The sequence below is a fragment of the Oryzias latipes genome, chromosome 14 (genome assembly GCF_002234675.1).
Source record: "Oryzias latipes chromosome 14, ASM223467v1".
NCBI classification, from domain to species: Eukaryota; Metazoa; Chordata; class Actinopteri; order Beloniformes; family Adrianichthyidae; genus Oryzias; species Oryzias latipes.
In genome coordinates this window covers 20,077,116-20,096,391 of record NC_019872.2, presented here as the reverse complement: position 1 = coordinate 20,096,391, position 19,276 = coordinate 20,077,116, and the positions used below count along the sequence as shown (strand labels likewise).

The 19,276-nt window shown below is 39.0% G+C and overlaps 1 protein-coding gene across 1 annotated transcript in view; it reads left to right on the top strand.

Annotated features, from left to right (window-relative positions):
* The window catches only part of LOC101167817 (transmembrane protein 211), a 163,469-nt gene that overhangs the window by 62,645 nt on the left and 81,548 nt on the right, over positions 1 to 19,276 (top strand). The gene's annotated exons all lie outside the window — the stretch shown is intronic.

The following is a 19,276-nucleotide window of genomic DNA, read 5'->3' as shown; positions in this document are numbered from 1 at the left end:
TTTGTTTGTTCCAAACAAGGTTGGGAGTTACAGGAATTGCGAATATGCTAATGGGGCTAACATGTAGCGGTCCTGGACTATATTTTTTTAACATCTTACTAAAAAGGTTGGGAGTTAGCATCATCACAGGAACGGTTATTTGAGCTTTATCTGTCTGTTTTGTTTTGTACGTGTTGTAATAAAGGTTGTGATTTATTTTAAATATGCCAATGGGGCCAATTCTTCTAAAGCGTCTCATGTGAAACGGGTTACAAACATCTAGATTATTGTGAATGCAGTTAATGAACTGATGGACTCATCTCTTACTGTTTTCTCGCTTGATATGCCCCATAGTTCAGTCCACTTTATGACCTCATTTTCATTCATTGACAGTGGTATGTCACCACTGTTCTTGTGAATAACAAGCAGCTTTGTTATTCTGCAAGTAAGTATTTATGCATATAAAAAGAGAGAGGATCCATGGGGTGGACATGGTAGAATTTATAGGACTGCTTGTTGGTTTCAGCCAAACTCCTACATTTCTGTGTGACTCTGGAATCCCATCAATGCAGCTTTGATAAACTGAGATCAAACCTGTGGTAAAGTCAGAATCCTGAGCCTTTTGTGGTTGTTTGGGTTGTTTGTATGCAACATTGTTCTGTGTGTCTGTTGAAATAAGAGGCCAAACACATCAAATAAGAGTACAAAGTGGAGATCTGCAGCTTTGTTCTAATTCCAGGTGGACTGTTGTCTTGATAGAGGAAAATTTAACAAAAAAAAAACAAAGAAATCCCAGAAGGACGGATCAAAGCAAGGTTTTTTTTCTTTCCCCAGGACTACAAATCTGGGTGAAGTTTTTGATTATTCTGTCACAACAACCTAATTATATATTTTCTTTCTTACAAAACGTTTTTAATAGTGTCTGTTTTCTGGTAGACACAAACTACTAGAAGAAGAAACATGGCTACTTCTTCTGTTGTGTCTCTTGTATGTTTGGATTTTTTTCTTCTTTCATTAAAATGACTAAACAGGACAGCTGGACAGGACTAAAGTAGAAATAATCTGTTCGTATTTTTATGATTTGATTTAAACGATGCCCAAATAGAGAGATCAATAAAATATTTTTTTTAAATAGGACTTTATTTCCATAAGATTGCTAATTTTTCTGTTGTCTCCAAAATGTTTCTCAAAACACGCTGGACCAGAATTGGATGTCAGTAGTTTACAGAAACCCGTCGTATTCAGTTCATCCGTTTGCTTAGTTTTCATGCGGTCCATCCAGAGTTAAAAAATCAGCAGTTTGACGAAGAAGACACGTCGCATTAACCAATCAGGGACTCAGCTTTGGGCTCATTAAAACATTGGGTGGTAGCTCCTCCCACACATTCTGGGGTGGGTTCATCAGCCTTAGTTTCTTATATAAGGCTATGTCACGTAGCTGACACGCACATTTAGCGCATTTTCCACGTACGAAATTTCATTTTTATGATCCATGCGTGATGAACGTAATTTGTAATTATTATTTTTTAAGTATTAGTCAATGTGGGCAGGTGTATGTCAAGGGTTTTCGGTTGTGAGTCGTTCAAAATTTTTGATGGTTAAGAATTATGCAGTCTATGCTTATTTTACGTCGTTTATGTGCAGTTATTAAGTAAACCTTACGCGATTGTCTGTGATTTTAGCAAAAAGCATACACAAATTTGTGGCTTTCCACGACCCTTCCAGATATGTCTAACAGACCTTTTAAGAATGTACCACCGATGTATAACTTCTACATCACGGATACAGCTCACATGTTCAAATGACGTAATTGACGCACAAATCACAAATGATTTGCACATAATCACGCACGGTTCACGTACTACGTTGATTTCCATGTTCTTGTTGTGGTTATTCGTACTTCCTCCATGGTTTTAACGTGGTTCATTCATGATTTATCTGTAAAAATTTCACGTACATAGTGGCTGTGTGACAGGGCCTTAAGATACGTTTCAACCAGGGAGGTGTAATTAGGGGAGGCAGTGCCTCACCTGTCATCAACCCCAGCTGCCATCACGAGATGCAGCACTATAGTCTACTTATAATAAAATAAATGTATCCACTTATCTGTGCTATAAATATAAATTTACATATGTGATTCTAATCATTGTAATCAGTTCTATCCTGTAAATCTCTGTATTTTCTGCCCCACGGCAAACTGTGGAATCCTTTGTAAAGTGGGTCGATAATCCCTTTAGTTCACTCAGAGGATGCTAATAATGTAATGCGTTATTAGTTTTTTTTAAACATTGTAGACATTTTTACTACATGTCCTCACTATTCATCTAATGTGTTTCATGTTTGTCTGTCATTTAGTTAGTGTTTGGATCTGACAGAAAGCTGCACTGAAAAGACAGAAAGTGAAACAGACAGGAAAACAACTGCACTTTTTGAGATATTGTTAAAAAAACAATAGATCATTTGTTTTATAAATGCATATACAATATGTTTTCAGGATGATCTTTACTGTTGGTGTTGCACAGATTTTCCTGGTTATACAGAAAAACACCAAATACTTTTTGGAGTAATCTCAGGTGATTGGGTTTAATTCTTAATGTTTTATTAATACTTTTACAAAATAATTAATTTATATTTAATAAGTAGATTGATAGATGGATAGATAGATAGATCGTGATAATAATTTACACTAGAACCTTTAGTATTTGATTTTTTTATGATTTACCTCTTTTATTTCTCTTTCTTTTCTTTTATTGTTTTTGATGTTTGATAAAATGAAATGGGAGGGGAGGGGGACGTGAACTCACATTAGTTATTTGGTGGTTGCTAATAAAGTTGAGCAGCAGTTGGCTATTTTGTCATGCCTTGCTCTGACTGACTGCAAAAATTGTGGATGTAATATCAACAAAAAAATGTCTTCAGTCAAAACAGGAAGTGATAAATAATAGATGATTAATAACTGGTAATTGGGGCCTGTTAATCACTAATCAACATGTGGGCTTATTTTTTTCTGGGATCTGTCTGGCAACAATGACAGCGAAAGGTTTGTCCATGACCTGTCAATAAATTACCCCCCCCCCCCCCCCCCCCCCATTTACTGGCCTTCCAACAGGTTAGTAATTAAACTGACCCAAGACTAGTCAATGTCCTTTACCAAATGCCTACATTTCAGCCTCAGTCCAGGAATGTATGTGGTAGTTTCTCCCCCAAGGAGCTCAGTCATGTGAGAGAAGCTTCTCCTCTTCAGAGGGAGCCAGTTGGGGTGAATTCCAAACACATCCATCGTGTGGTGTTATGGGTATGTAAAAGCATGCTATTACAACTCTTCTGGCATGGAAACGCCTTGGTTTCCATGCAGTTACGCTGACTGCAAACAGGGAGGTCTGAGTTGAAAAGAAGCAGGTCATATGAAGCGGACTCTTTGCTTGTCAGATAAAAACAGAGACGGATGGACGATTCTCCTGTTCACCTGTGATCAACAGTAGCTTTACTCAACACACCAACCTCTAGGATTTGTATTTAATATTTAATATTTTATATGACTTTTTTTTTAAACCTTCCCAATAATTTCTTCCTGATGGTCAGGAAGAAATATTGGACTCCCGTATAATAATGCAGACTTTAAAGGCTGCATAATTAAAGGCAGGAAGGTAAAGCTGCTCAGCTCTTTCTTTTCCCAGACTTGTGGTCATGTGAGTGCAGTCCAAAATTAGATGTTAACTCCATTCAGAGGTTGAGCTGCCGCGCGGCTGACGCGGCTGCCATCAATGTTTTATGCTCCGAGCGAGGGAGGTAGACTTTTCTTGAGCCCCTGCAGGGAGCTTATTCTCCTGTCATGCATATTTCAGCTAGTGCTTCTTAGTGGTCAGCATCCATTAGGTTGGATGGGTGAATGCAGGCACGACTTTCTTTTTCTGCACTCTTCCTGGGCACAGACGCTCAGGCATAGTATTTTACGTAGACGCAGTAATTCCAGCTGTCCACTTTTGAGTAATAGTTTCTGTGTGTTAATTCCTGCTGGTATTATTAGTACATTTACTGTGAGTGGAGGGCAGCTGAGTGCAAAGTTTGAGGCTGCACTCAGGCAGACTCAGTGCAGTTATCTGTTCAGGGCTGAAGACACGTCACACTCGGCTGAGTGAGCATGCTCTCTGCAAATACAGGACTCATCTCAGCTGTGTTCACGCAGGGTTTCGCTCACATTAACACACAGACAACATTTGCTTAATGTGTTCATGTTTTTTTTTTTGGTTTGTTTTTATTGATTTGATTGTGAGTTTTTTTAGCTCTGAAAGTAATTTAAGGCTTTCTCCAGGAGATTCACGGCTTCAGAACTTGAGCGAAATCTGCCCGAAGTGTTTGTTTTTCTGCTCTGACAGGAACACATTCTCTTTTATTCTTTTTCAACTCGCGCAGTCAGAGTTGTTTATGCTGTTCCAGCTATGATATCAGAAGAAGCTTTTGGTGTTTCAGCTGCATGAAAAGATAAAAGGCCTAGACCGAATCACACTCGGAGCGGAATTGTTTCTAAAGTTGGTCTTTATTCCTATCCCTTCCTGAAGTTTTACTTTCTTGCTGCAAATATTTAATTTAAGCCAGAAGAAAGTCTGGTCAACTTTTCTTAGACTGCTGTTATCACAACCCGGTCCCAGATGATCAAAAGAAGATGGACAGATGGATAGCAGCATCAATCTAATGGTTCAGGCAGGAGATTTCAAAATAAAAGTTTGAGGACGATTTTGAATTGAGTAAAGAAGTTAAAAATAAAAATCATCAACAACAGTTTTTCCAGATGCATTCATTCATCATTATTGCATAATATAATTGTGCAATAATGGCAACAGATTCTATCTTTTTTAGTTTGTAAATCTTTTTAATCAAACTCATTTCCGGGGTGGTCGTGTTGCAGAGATAAGGCAGTCGACTCTGATTGGAAGATCGCAGGTTTGGTACATGCCTCGCCCACCCATGTGTTGAAGGGGCAAGACGCTGAACCCCACATTTATCCTGGTGGTCATAGGTTGGCGCCAGTGTATGGTAGTGGAGCCACTATCAGTGTGTGAATGTGTGTATGGGTGAATGGGACTATGACTGTAAACGGTCTAATAATAATAATGGATTGGATTTATCTGCGCTTTTTCAGACGCTCAAAGCGCTTAGTGTGTCCATCATTCATTCACTCCTCATTCATACTTGGTGATGGTATCCACTGTTGTAGCCACAGCTGACCTGGTGCAGACTGACAGAGGCGTGGCTGCCAATTCGCGCCTTCGGCCCCTCTGACCATCACCGGGACATTCATGCACATACACACCAGTGGAGGAACACTGGATGCCAGGAGGGTGAAGTGTCTTGCCCAAGGACACAACAACAGTAGGCTAGGGGGAGCTGGGATCGAACCGCCGGGGATCGAACCGCTGACCCTTCGATCATTGGACGACCTGCTCAACCGCCTGCGACCCAAGAAGTATATGGAAGTCTAGAAGTATACGGCATTTCATTGTCGTTGTTTTTCATTACAAGCATTGACTGTAGAAGAGAACTGGACAGAGTCAGTTGGACATCACTCATAAACAAAGGCCTTATTTCCAGCTCTAACCAAATTAAGTCAATTCAGTCTTTTTTTTCATTCATTTTTCATTCATTTTCCAATCCGTTAATTTTCTTTCGGGCTCACGGGTCATTTTTTTGCACCACCATAGTGGAGCCAGACAGTGTCAGTAAGCGGCACTTGGTAAGAATCAGTCTATATGTTTTTCCATGGCAACTACTCTCACCAATCAGGAGTAAGCTTGTTTAAGTCCAAACCCCTACCAGTCGAAGGGTTCAACGTGAGACCATCTACTTTTATTCAGGCATCTAATTGGTCAGATTATAACTTTAAAAACTTGGATTAAAGAAAAAACATCATGAAAAAAAATAATTATAATAAAAATATGTTAAAAAAAAGTATCACAGCAAGAATGGGTTTTCAGACTATGAGGTTTTGGATTCTTGGAACCAGTGGGTACTTCCTTTTGGATTGCCAGGGGGAGGGGTCACTGAGTCCAGTTCTCATGTCTAGTCAATGTTAAGAAGGCATGAATTTCTAACAAAGAACCCAATCACTTCCCTTCTTTACAAGTATGTGTCATATCAGTGGTGTTGCAGATGAACACATTAACTATTTAGTACACATAAAGCTGTGAGTTTAGCCTCAAAAGAACCCTTTAAAGACAGAAGTCTGCTTTGGCTTTAAAAGAGAAAAACTAAAATGTTTCTTTAAAGTTCATAATCTGTGGGATCAAGATTGTCTCTGTCACAGAAGGAAGCATAAATCAGAGCTCTGGTATCTGTAGGAACAATCAGACAACTCAGCAGTTTGGGGCATTTCAAGGAGCAATCATCTGTTTATCGTGAACAGAATGATGGCGGATCAGAAATAAGGACAGCTGTCACTTTGGAAGAAGTGGGAGAATAAATATGTGTGTTCACTAGATGACAGAATAAAAGGAGTCTGACACTGAATGTTCACACCTTTCTGAAGATGATCTGTTAACTTAGCTTGGTGGGAACACGTGTGCACTTATGTATGTATGTTTGGCTGTTCTGCATGTCAATAGGTGTTGTACTTCAGGATGATTAGGATTGGCTGATGGCATATTAAAAAAAGTATTTTTTTTGTGTTTATTTATTTATAATGGTCCAGGATCCTCCCACAGTTCCTCTCGATCACAGTCAACGTATTGGGCCCTGCTGTTCTAGACAGTAAGATTCTGTGATCCATGGCCAGGAATGTCAGATCTGTTTGTCGTTTTTAAACACTTTTGAAACTCCCACATGCAATTTTGTCAGCTACATGAGCGCAGCACAAGTACTGTCCATTTAGCCAAACTAGATTTTAGAAGTTTACCCAAAATTGATGTAAAGAGCCCACAAATGGCAATTTATTTTTAAAAAATCAATCAGATTTCCTTTTCTCCAGTTCCTTCAAAGACTTTTATGCAAACAGACATGATTCTGCTGCTGCAGAGTGGCTAAGCGGGAATCATTAGCAGGCCTTAGCACAGCAGTGCGAGTCTAGTATGACCATATCATTGAACGAACACGTATTAGTCTCAACTGTTTGTTTTACACTTTTCCCTTCACCTACATGGAAATCAGATGTATTAGGCTCTTTAGACCCATAAATAAAATAATTTCCGTGGTTTCAAAAAACAAAAAATAACAAAATGTAGTCATCAGTATTATTTAGATGCCTATTTCTATTTTTTTCTTTTTTCACAAATTCACTGTTAAAGTTGGATCATTTTCCTTTACAGCCTATTGCATCTTTTACATTTGACCATTATATACTAATTGGATTATGTTTACACTTCCAACTAAACTATTTAAAAAACCTGGTCATAGCTGTTAATTTCGGTGCCCCCAGTGTAAAAGCCTCCAAACCTGCCGTCTCAGCTCGTCTCATCAGTGAGAGTCTCTCTGTATTTCATTGTGTGGCTGCTTTCAGAGAGGAAACCGAAAGTGTTCTCCTGCGTGTGCGCTCCGTAAACACACATAAATCAGAGTTTTAGTGTGCAAGTTTCAAGCCGGGACTGCTGTGTCAGCGTTCCCCTGGGCAAAGCTGCTATGTAGATATCCTCCCGAAGCGCGGTGATGAAAATGGGAGAGCTGCTTTGATCATAACGCTTGCCGTGTTATTCCAGCACTGCTGTTTGCAGTCAGAGCCCATATGGTACCTGAGCCATGTGTCAATCATCTCTGCAATACAGACAAATGCATTTTCCATATAGGGATGGATTTGCATGGCAGACTCCCACGATGAAATAACAACGAGTTAGTTTTTCTTTCATCACTGTGGGAAAAAGGAGTATTGGAGCATCTTATATGTCACTTTTAAGATTCTGAGAGCTCTTTGGGATAGAAAGAAAATGTTTTTATTAAAAAAAAATGTGACTTTAGCATTACTCTGTTATGTCTGCCATTGTTGAACTCAATTTAGTTACCTTAAGGACAAAATGCTAAAACTCTTCCAGTTTTTCAGCCTTAAGCCTAAATTTCTAAATATTGTTGATGAGACCATAGAACCTTTGGTATTTTTTTATTTTCAGATGAAAGCTTTTTGGCTTTCAAATAAGTGTGCTCTGTGTTACTTTTCTTTTTCTGATGAGATTTTTTTTCATCAGGCAATCTTTGTCCCATCTCAGTCGTCTTCTCCCTAAGAATTTCTTTTTCTTCTTTGTTACAATGGCAGAGGGAAACGCTAATGAATGAAACATCTATATCATGTTATCGGCAGTCAAGAAAACAATATATTGAGTTTTTGTTGATATTTTCAAAGACCCATAGGCTGAGGCTGACATCCAATATTTAAACATTTGTGTTTAATTATTCAGAATGTATAAAATCACAGCAAAAAAAGTCCAAAACCTATTTTTATGATTTACCAAAAAACAAAGAACTTAAGGAAAAACAGGAAGGTCGATCCAACTATAGAAAGTGTAATCCCTCATAACTTCAGCAATCACTAAAAGACATCTATCTTGTACTGTTTGGGTTTAGTTGAGAACTCGTTGTGAAAGGTTGTCGTCATCTCCAACATAGATCAGTTTGAAACCTTTGTTTTTCTGTACAAACCACCACCTTTTGGCTTTGTTGTTCATGTTCTGATTGATAAGCTGGTTATGGTGCAGACGGACAACCTGTCACAGCATTGGTCTAAATGTTGAAGTCTGTCAGGTTAAGACAGTCAGATTAGCTGAAGTGTGCAACAGTTTCTTTTTGAGTGATATTTGTTTTCAGCAGAATTACAATTCTGGATCAAAGTTTTGCACACAAACCTCTAAATAATGTTGTGACAGTGAAAATGTGTAAAATCTTACTACGTTGGCCTTAAAGGGCTAAACAGTCCGACATACTACATTATGCAAATGTCTTGATGTTAACTTTTAATGTAGCACATTTAAAGTCTTTGCTATATGAAAAAATATCTTTTTTCTTTTCTACTTGAAGTAAAACCAATAACAGATAAAGATCTTAGACTTTGTTTATAACAAATACAAAGACAAAGTCCTGACAGTAAAGACATTTGATGACCAGGGAAAGGCTAAGCCACAACTCAAAATCCAGGACTGGAACAAGATAAGAATATTTTAGAAAAATAATTTAGACATGTAGTCATTACATCATAATAGGTGATTAAATAGCTTGTTTTTAGAAGACACTCAGAATCTTTCTACACCAGATTTACACTTTGGAATTTTTCTACCCTGTTTGTGGCTTGCATACATTTGAATTTGTTCTTTTTTTTGCACATCTGTCAGTCTGTTTTTTTATACTAGTGTGTGTTTACACTAACACACACTAGGGTTCGTTTGCAAGTAAACCTAGACCTTTGTTTTCAGGTAGAACCAGGTGTGTTTTTGTAACTGCCATACAGCTCAGAGGAGCTTTAACAAAACCAAACGGAGCAGACTTTCTGAGAAAAAAACATAGTATGGGCCGTGTCCCACAGCCACTGCGTACATTTTGTGCATTTTGCAAGTATGAAATTTTGGTATTTTTGCGAGATGCAAATGCAAATTAGTGGCTTTTCAAGACCATTCCACATATGCACCACCATTGTATAACTTTTATATCGCACACATATGTTCAAATTATGTAATAGACTCACGAATCAACAAAGAATTGCATATAAAGAGCGCAATAATCACGGACGGTTCATGTTCAGTGAACCCTCCAGGCCTCAGTTAGGGAATAACTTCAGTGACAAGGCTGAAAGTTTCTTGTTTACTGCTGCCTTGATTCTGATGCTGCTTGACTGAACAAAGAAACATCTTGTTTTTTTAGTTTGGCTTCCAAAAAAGTTAAAATAATTGCAACTAATTTTAAAAATACTAAATCAATTTATCATCACCCTTACTAGTAGTTATTTGCAGCCGTTATCTGCAGATAAGCTAAGCGACTGTGTACTTTTGGATATATTGTGCTCTTAAGAATGGACAAAAATTAACAGCATCAATAAAAACATTTACCGTCTGCTTCATCTACAAACAAATATCTTCAAAAAAAAAACAGCCTACATTGTTGATCCATTGATTAACCTGTTGTTGCTGCTGTGTCACAGCTTCATTCACATATGCAAAAATACCCGAATGGGCACATTTACATATGAATCAAAGCTACAGTGTGTTTGTGGCTCATTGGTCTAATCTGATGTCTACTGTAATTATGAACACAGCAGCGCTTGGCTCGGCTAGTTCTCTGATACATTACCCACAAAAACCACAGTAATTGGACCACTAGTCAATTAGAGGCATGCTGTAATTAAGAGCGAACTTTCATCCCATCCCATTTATCACTTTTCTTTTAATTTACTGGAAAGGTCTTTATAGACTTTGTGCAAGGGCAGTCTTCCAAGATTAACAGGTTCCTAATCTATCTTTAATGCTGCCTTTTAGACGCATGCCTGTGCTTTGAAACCTTTTTCTTCAAGAATATGTGGGTGATTTCCTGCAGTCTTAACGCTTACAATATTAATTAAGCTCCAAACGTCATACAATATGCTGCTTTGATTATGTAGGCTTCTGCACATACACTGGAAAAGTGTTCCACTGTGGCGTTATTTCTTTATAAACTCTTTTCAAATAGTGAGCAACAAACGATGTGAAGGCCAGAGCTCATGTGAAGTGCTAGATGAAGGGAGTTTGAAAGGAAGCAGAGGGAATCATAATCTAACTTATTACATATGTTTTTATTTTTTTGTTTTTCTCTTGTTCCTGCAGACAGAGGTGAACCATATTTGTCTATTCCTCTCCTGTCTTGCTTTTCTTGCTTCTCCTCCGTCATTCTACCATGAAAGCACAAGCAAACACACACATACACAGCTTCACACACAAACACAGTCAAAGAACCAGTGGCCATGCATATTACATGAGTCCTCCACCTCTGAAGGGCTTTCGGCTTTTTCATTTTGCAGCTCGCAGCCAAGATGATGAGGTGGAAGCCAGATACTGCACTTAATGCTGCTTCCCGTTTCCTTTGAATAAACTTGTGTTTATGGCTGAAGATGTAACAGCATCAATATACAATTTAGTGTAATTACTTGAAGGAACTGTAAACAGGAAATCAAACAAACCAATCTGTCCTTTGATGTGCACATTTTTCTCAGAACAGGATTTTCTTGGCTTTTCCTTGTTTATGTTGAATGTTCCTCCACATATTGTGTTTTTGAATTTACAAAGAAAAACAGGTTAGATCGTTTTGCATGATCTTTCTTGTATCTCTAATTACCATATTTTCCACACTTTAGAGCGCACAATGGTCTGTTTTTGAACTTTTGTCATATGTGAGGCCCACCGAACTTTAAGGCGCATTAAACGAGAAAAGGAGTCAGAGATAAGTCAGTCAGACTTTCTTATCTGCCTTCACAGTAATACTAGGGCTACGTCTGAATTCCTTCCATAACCCCCAACTACTAAAAAACTATACAGTGCGGGACTATCTAGTGCCCTGGATTTTTAAAGCAAGTCGGCTCACTACTTTTTACACTCTAAAAAAAAAAGGGCAAGTCACCAATTTCACAAAGTGAAAATCTAATTAATATGAGCATTTTACAAAGACTTTTTATGAATCCACTGTGTTTCAAAATTAAAAATAATCATGATTAATTTAAAAAATACATTTAAACAGATTCATTAAGCAAAAATGCTTCAAATGTTGTGGTCTATATTCGCCAATCTAGTGAGAATCGATACACACTGGTTTTTCGCAGAGACTTCTGGGTAATTTCTAGGGCACTAAATTTTGGAATTGTAACTCTACAAAATGGCAAACGCACTATATAGTGCACTAAATAGTGAGTAATGAAGGAATTTGCGCATAGCCAATAAGTTCTTTGTAACCTGCTGCATTAGCATAACAACAATAACTGTACCTCTTGACATTTTTTTGTGATGTAAAATAACAGACTAATGCAGCAAAATCAAACGTTACTGTGACTACACTAACGCACTCAACCTTGTTAGTAATGCAAAAAAACAATTTAAATACAGCTACATGTTAGCCGCTTTAGCATATTCTCAATAACACCCAATTTTGTTTTCAACTTGCTACCTAACAGACTGATACCATTCAAACAATTGTTACTGTGACAAAAAAGAAAACCCGTCCGACCCCGCTACACATTAGCTGCATCAGTGTAACACAACGTTGTCTCCAACACGCAAAAAACAAATGTTACTATGACTACGCTAACTCTCAACCTTGTTAGTAACATAAAAAAACACAGTCCGACACAGCTACACATTAGCCGCATTAGCATATTCACAACAAAAGCCAACCTATTTCGCAACACGTAAAAATACAGACTGACGTTTTGACAGAGCGCCTCGTGCCTTTCATAATCTCCTCAACATTGGTAAACACAACCAGAATTAATCCACATACACAGGGCTTTGAATTTGAAGCTGCGCTAACGGTTTTTTTTAAAAAAAGAATAAAAGGCTTTTAAGTTTGCCCTATTGTGCGGAAAATGCGCTACTTGTTTTTAGCATTTATTCCTACAAATTACAGTGCCCGAGACAGAAGCAAATCCATCACGAGGACACTTCCACACTCCAATTTCTGCTCTTGTGGTGGGACCAGCTTTCTCTGTTGTTACCCATAAGTTATAGTTATGCTTGCAGACTGGCCTACATAAGGTCGCAGTAACACAACGCGAGTGTGCACGCATGTGTTTGGGTTCCTGCAATTCCCACCAGTGTTTGCTTGATGAGAACAATGAGCTAAAATGAGTCATTGTTGTGTCTGCTGGATTGCATCTGCTTTAGTGCTCCACACACACACACACACACACACCACATGTGCACACGCACAGCCACACACACACACACACACACACACACACACACACACACACACAGAAACACATATCCGAGTGTTCATGAGTGCCTCTCTTTCCATCTCATTTTGCTTACGCGGTTTATTCTCTCCTCTGGCAGTGATTGATCCTCCACTAAGAGGCGCCTCCTCAGTGTTCGGCTTTCAGACCTTCCGCAACTTTGTCCTGGTTTTGTTTGTGCCATCTGTGTTGTTAGGAATTTGTTTTTTAATTGCAGAATGAGAGGTTGGGACTGCTGGTAGCTGTCAAATATGCACCATGATTGATTAGCCTCGATCATTTATGATTTCCTTATTTGCATGAGGCAAATTCATGTTTTTGCTGTGCTCAGAGGATTGGACTGGATCTGGCATTTTTGATTGACTGCATTTATCCGGGACAAATTCCTGTCTGTGCTGGGGGTCCAACCAATAAATCTTTGGTTCAGAACCAGATGAGCCGCGGCTGCTGACCTGCTGAGCATCGACATACTTCTGATCTATAAACAATCTTTTTCCAACTTCCTCTATTTCTGTTGGCAGTTTAAATAAAGTTTGATAAAAGACAAAACAGTGGAAGCACTGACTAACAGGCTTACACACCGAGCTAATAATAGAACAATCCTAAAACCAACACCTAATTGATGACTTTTGTTTGACATTTAATGGCTTTTTAGATTGTAACTATCATCAAACCTATTAATATTTTATTGTGTTATCAAAGAGTTTTGAAAGAAATCAATCTTTTACGGAACTCTAAAGCTGACAACTGATCATATTTGGTTGGCGGCCCTTTATGAGGCTGTCTTTCAATTTGTCTTTGACATAGCTCCTAGTTTTGCATTGCCTCCCAGCACACAGGAAAAGGGTTGATTGAACCAATCCACCACTATTAAGGTGTTTAAACAATGGATTGTTCAGAACAGTTAAAATGAGAAATTCTAAAAATATATACCGTACACAATATATTCCAATGAATGTTAATTTAAATGTCTAAATATTTGTGGAGAAAATTTGCCCAATTATGGTCTTCTGAAAATACGTCTTGTACTTTTTTGCTGGTCTTCTAACTGGTTATTCTGACAGTGTTAAAAAAAAATGTCTCTACTCTTCATCTTGGGGGAATCCTGATGAAAAAGACTGTTGTGGTTGTGCATGAACATGTTGGATCATGACCTATAGGAGCCAAACATAGGGGCACCAAGCTATGACTTACAGTATCGTGAAGCTACGCTCACCCCACCCTTGGCAACACACGTTTAAGCGACCAGTTTTTATGAAAAGTCTAGGTAAACGGGCGTTTCTCGAGCTTTCGCGTTCAAAACTCTTGTGTTCACTTGTGTAATAACTATGCACGATACTATGCAATTTTTTGCTCCAAGTCACCAAATCTTTCATATATTGGAATAGAGCTGTGAACGAAAAAGCCTGGAGGAAGATTCACGAGATTTGCCCCGCTTTGACATTTTGCACCAACCCTGGGCTCCCACTGCATCCAGTCCGGCTCTGGTGCAGCCACTGGTCCGCTCTAGCTACGGTGGCTATAACTCAAATTGGCTATGGAACCCTGCAGTCCTGCAGCAGCAAGTGTAGGACTAAGAAAAACTCTACCTAAATATTAAACCGCCTTTCATTGTAATAAAATTGTAAAATAAATTTCATTTAATGATCTCAATGTTTAGCACTGCAACTGTGTCTCATTTACAAGTTATTGTAACCCAGTGCTTCTCAATATTTTTTGCCAGCCCCCCGCCGTAGGAAAAATAAAATGTTTTCTTCCCCCTGCACACACACACTCGCGCGGTGACAATATATTAGGTTAGTATCTATAAAATTTGTGTAAGTATACCTGAAATTTTATCTTTTAACATTAACAAAAGAAAAAAGGCAATATAAATCCACTTTCAGCAAACATTACCTTTATTTAGCCACACAGAAACCCTGTTATAATCTAAAACAGAAAAGAAGCTGAAAGTGCCTGAAATAAAAAATCTGTCATTCCTTATTTAAACTAGAAACATTTTGACCAACTGAAACATTTGATGCTGAGAAAAATAATTCAATCAATAAATAATATTGAATAAAAATTGATCTGAAACATTAACAGAGCAGCACCAATATATTTAACATTTTTAGTCTGAACAAATAGGTAAAACAAATTGTGCTGTTTTTTTTCTTCTAAACGATGGATTTTTTATCCATGATCTCAAAAAGTGCAAAAAGCTGTTTTACTGCATTACCTGCTGTCTGTATGTCAAATACTGACTAGGGTTGGGCGATGTCCCTTAAATTGGCCGTTGACGATGTTTGCTGTCAATCATCGGGATGGACGATGACATCGTCGGGGGGGGGGGGGGTATTTTTACATTTTTCGTTCTTATATAACTGCTATTCGTTTTTTTGCTTTTTTCATTTTATTTCCCAACTAATGACTAATCCACGATGATCCAGTATAAACTGAGGGAAGTGACTTTAACAAAAAAAGTAGCAAACAAAATAGAAAAGAAGTAGTCCGCTCCTGCACTTCACTAGTGAAGTGGACCGGCGGAGCGCGGACTTCCAGCTTTGTGTTTGAGGGGAAGGGGGGGGGGGGGGGGGTGCTTTGCTACATGAGCGGTATGTGGGAGATTTAAGACTGCGATCCGTCCTGCAGCTCTAGGGGTACAAACAACCGAACTCAGAACCGGGTCTAAAAGTGTGTGTCTGAGCACAGCTCGGATCGTCAGCACACACAGCGGTTTGAGATTCAAAGCAGAAATGTCGCTCAGTCCTTAGAAAACATTCAAACAATCACGCGGATTTGTGTTTCCAGTCGTGTCCCGACTAAATAAAGGCTGATGTTATTCTTACATGTTTACGTGCAGCCAGCAAGCAGCACCACCCAAAGCTAATGTTGTTAGCCCGTGTTAGCATACTGCTAATCCTGGCTTCGTTCAGAAAAAGCACTGACCATACGGATTAAAATTCAAATGATGAGCGAACAGGTGTTTCATAATAACCGTAACATTATTAAAAGCACGTTTAGAAGATCATCTCGTATTTTACCGAGCTGACATGTCAATGTATATAGCCGCTCTGCGCTGTTTAACATTGTTTTGTATTGAATTGTTACATTCAATAAAGTTTGAAAAAAAAAAAGCCGCTCGGCGGAATTTATAGTCTTCCGGTTTTCAAACCCTACTGCGCATGTGCGAATGATTTATTCCGACGGAAAGTGTGACCTTAGTGAACGTTTTTATATTCTGAAAACATTTTTCTGGGCCCATGTACACGGTTGGATTCTAATCCGACCATTGATCCCATCAAGATATTTTGTACATGTTACCGCGGCTTATGGTGTCGACGCGCAACGTGGCGGGGGCGTGGCATCACGATGGTGGTCTCTCCATCGGGATGTCAGTCACCCATCACGATGGACGATGATATCGTCCATCGGCACAACCCTAATACTGACACCAACTAAATGACAGGAAGACAAAGAATACATTTATGGAAAATAAAGACACTTCATCAAAATGTCTACAATAGTTCATAAAGAATGACATTATTAGCATGAGCTGAGAAATCTAAAGGCACGTGGTGATCCTGGTGTTGCGCAATCCAGGCTGCGCTTGCAGCGTGCCCCGTTTACAGCCTGAGCCCACTATCCCTCCCTTTCCTTCTCGTGTGTGACAGGAGACAGGAGCAGCTGCAGGGACGGCAGTACACAGGTTTCAGGCTGTCTTTGTCATATAACAGATAATAGGAAACCAGCAGTGGTGCATATTTTTTTCCAAGCACTGAGCTGCTGTCACCACCGCCCCCCGTTAAATTTGCGTCCCTGGGCAATTGCTCGTATTACCTTGGGGGTCGCGCCCCACTATTTGAGAAGCAAGCAAATTCATAGTGCTTTTATTTTGGTAACTTAAGATATATTTTTTTCTTAAAGGGAATAGTCAACATTGTCTAATTTTGTCACCAAATATTTTTTAGTATAAAAAAACAAAATAGAATGAATGAGCCCTAATAAATAATGTTCTAAGAGTATGATTAAGGAATTAAAGTGGTGTGTATTTTTAAAATTGCTTAAATCAGCTTCTCCAGTCCTTTGAAATGGTTCAGGAGACTCTCAGTTATGGGTGACAGGAAGGAAAGGTGGATTGTTTCGTGTTCCACCCACAACTTAGAGGTGAATTTCTGATTTTATTTTTAACTCGTTGTTAGAACTTAATAGTAGGAGTGATGTGGTCATTTCTTCTGGTTCTGCTCTGAACTCTGGCAGCAGCGTTTTGAATGAGCTGCATATTTCTAACCAGCTTTCTTAGAAAACAGAAAACAGTTCTGGCCTCAGCAACGCGCGTTCAAGCGACCACTTCCAATGAAAAGTCTAAATTAATGGGCTTCTACTTTCAAAACAATTGAGTCCATTCATCCTGTCTTCGTAGAAAATTTGTGGGTATTGCACGCTCATCGCAAGTCAAACCAAGTTGAACTTTGACCAATCAGGGACTTGGATTTGGTAGTGACATGTATGGCGTCTCCTGTAATTCAGGGAAGTGACAACCATTTGAGATTTCATAATAGAGGAGAAACTGATAATTGCTAGAATTATATAACTCCAACTCCTTTATATATTCGAGTAGAGCTGTAAAAGAAAACGCCTGGACCAAGATTCAAGGGGTTTGCAACGCTACAACATTTCTCACCAAGCCTCTTCCAACTGTAGGTCCATGTATCGATAGTCCGGTGTGGACACAATATGCTAATTGCACATCACATACCTGGTGTGAACGTAGTGACAGAGCAATAAAACTGAGTGCCGTCTGCATAACTGTGGTATGAAATATCATTAGTGTGCATGACTTGACCTAGAGGAAGGGTGTACAGATCAAAAACTAGAGGTCCAAGAGTCAAACCCTGTGGCACTCCGTCAACTGATAAAAGGAATCATGAAACCATCAAAAGGTCTGTTCTCATATTCGATTCAAACCTCATGGTTATGAAGGGATTTTGCAGAGTTTACCTGAAAACTGATGCACATGTAAACCCGTCTCTGATTTTCTTCTATTGTTTTGGTTGCACACTGTCACTCTGTACTGAACTCTTAACCCTCTAGGACAAAGAAAATCTTCTTTTTTTTTTTTTTAGATCAAAGTGGGTTGATCCGTAACACACAGGCCTTGATATATCCTGGTCTCTCCACCCCACTGTTGGGAAAGATGCTCCCCAGTTTATGATCCAATCTGTTGCAGAAAACACTCTGAAGATGGAGGAGATAGGAGACAGAGAGATCTGTGTTCCTCTTCACTCCTGCAGATCCCAGCACAGGGAGTGGGGGTGGGGTGGAGGTGGGGGGAGCCAGGCTGAGACCAAGCAGATTAAAGCCTGGTCTCAGCCAGCAGCCTCCTTTTCTTCATTTAACTTCTTTCAGCAGGTGACTTTGGGGCCAAAACAAGAAGCTGAGCACAAGTGAAACATATGGGAGATGAGAACAGTCTGACAAGTACATTCCTCCCCCCAGAACCTTTTCTAACCTGTTTGATGGTTCGACTGTGTGGTGGGGGCTCGTCAGACTTGCTTTACTTTCCAATGCTGTTGTGCTTTTTGGTGATTTATGTAGTTGTTCAATTAACAATTGGTCAGATGTCATTTGTAGTTAGATGGACTTTAGAAATTCTTATGAAGAGCATTTTGTGATATGAGGGGAAACAGTTTTTTTTAACATCATAACTTTCATCATGTGTGATTTCAGAAAAAAAAAACCTAAAGTAAAATTTGTCATCAGATCTGTGTCTGTGCTCTTTAAAAAGTGAGGAGACCCTTTCATTGATGCTGCAGGATAAGTTACACAAACAATCAGCCTGCATGAAGATCTGCTGGGAAAAAGCAGCTTGTTTGGCCCTTAGTGTTCAGAACATCTGAGGCTGCAGAAGAAGAAAAACCATGTTTGAAGGGTGGAATAGATGTGACGACGATGTAGCGAACAACCAGCTGCCTCAACAAGCCCTCCCCCATCTGTGATCAGGCCTGATATAGAAAAACATGATGGTCTTTTCTTCGTGATTCTTCTTTTAAGTTGTCTTTTTTTGCTTTTCTGTGGTTTATGCCCAATATCAACCAAGACAAATACATATAAAGGCCTTTAAGAAATTTGAAATACAGCACAAAGCAAAGAACAAATATATCTTGTTCAATTCTCACTCCAATAAATATTTTTGATCCACTGCAAAAGCGTTCTCATGGGTCTTTTTATTATGCCATTTATTGCCAATATCAAAAACCCTGAGTTGGTTTTGGAACTTGGTCTCTGCAGAGCAGCAAGAGTCCTACTTTCAACTAGTATTACTTCATTTTTTGGTTTGACCCATGATAATGTAAATGTACTGATGACCCCGGAGTAAAAGTTGCTTTATTTTGGTGTCTGAATCTTTATGTCACTGCTGGATGAACCAGTGGAAAA